Source organism: Notothenia coriiceps, unplaced genomic scaffold, assembly GCF_000735185.1.
Source record: "Notothenia coriiceps isolate Sejong01 unplaced genomic scaffold, NC01 NC01_scaffold00024668, whole genome shotgun sequence".
Lineage (NCBI taxonomy): Eukaryota > Metazoa > Chordata > Actinopteri > Perciformes > Nototheniidae > Notothenia > Notothenia coriiceps.
The window spans coordinates 1868748-1870354 of NW_011357369.1; positions in this window are offsets into that span (position 1 = coordinate 1868748).

The window sequence follows — 1607 nt, forward strand, 5'->3', positions numbered from 1 at the left end:
TGTGTCTTAATCAGAGAGAACCATCAGAGCAACACCACTACTATTTTCTAAAGAGACAATTGTTTTCCTGTTCTGTTTTGCCATTCATTAGCATCTGCCATGAAGTTATAATCACTCTACCACATTACAAGTGAACCAAAGGAGACACATCTTAACCACACCGCATTGGCCGTCGACCATGTTTTTGTGGTGTGTCCCGCATCATTGGCATTTTTTGCCATTCCCAACAACCTTTGCTGATGATTCAACATGTTGAATTNNNNGCCATCCTGTTCTAAACCACATCAAAGATTATTTCTGAAACAGTATGCAGCTCAAATGCTTTTTCTCTTGCGGGTTTATCACAAGGTGAGTTCCTTTTTTTATTTCCTGCTTTTTAAACACATGTGCTACAGGTTAGCTCTGAGTGTTAGCGAGTCTTGCTAATGTAAACAAAGACGAGATTACGTCCAAAACACATCAGGCATTGTTTCTGATAGCAACTTTCTGTGGGTCCGCTGCCGATTTGACGTCAGATCGGCAGCAAATCTGTATCCGCTCGTTGTACCCCTGTTTTTAAAGGATTTGGGTACGGAGGAAAAGAGAGAGGGTTTTATTTTCTGACGCTGCGTGAGTTCCCCGACGCACCGGGGACACATATTTATGTATAAAAGACATCACAAAGTGCATTTTGCATGAGGTGCGTCGGGGAACTCACGCAGCGTCAGAAAATAAAACCCTCTCTCTTTNTTGCAACGGCAAAATTGTGGCGCGCTTACACTGTAGGTGCGCCGCGTTTGGGGGTGCGGGTGGAGCCTCGCAGATGGGGGTGCTGCAGCCCCCTCAACACCCCCCATTCCCACGTCCATGTTGCTCAGGCTGAGTTCAGGCTAACTCACAGAAACTTTTTTTATATCATAGTATTTCAACAAATATAGTCAAGGTCTTGAAGTTTTAAAGTTTTAAAAGGTAATGCTGATTTTTTTTTTTTAGCAAAGTGTTTAAAATGGAAAACAAAACATCATTACATTTTTGCTTAATACTTTTTAAGACACTGTTAATAGCTTTCTTTAAAGATTCGCTCCGAATCATAAAATTCAGTTTAAAGAGGACATATTGTGCTCATTTTCAGGTTCATATTTTTATTTTGTGCCTTTACAATGACATGTTTACATGATTTAATTTTCAAAACGTCCTTTATTTGCACCTGTGCTGCAGCACGTCTTTTCACCATCTGTCTGAAACAGAGCCCAGTCTGCTCTGATTGGTTAGCTGTCCGGCTCTGTTGTGATTGGTCAACCACTTTGAGATGTCCCACCCCTTAGCCTATCATGTACACCAGTGACCACCAACTGGCGGCCCGCGGGCCACATCCGGCCGGCCAGACATTCTCATCCGGCCCGCGCGACTTGGGTGACTGTGGCGTTGGCGGTGTGGTTACTGCGTTTGCCCCCCGCCCATTTTTTTTTACAACGTCTCGTGAGTAAGGTGCAGCCTTTGGACTGTAGTAGTTAGTTTTCCTCAAGTCCGTTTTTCTTCTTGTGCACAGATTTCCTTAAGCTAGCTTATTTTGCAGACAGCTCTGCTGCCAATTCAACATGTTGAATCATCAGCAAAGGTTGTTGGGA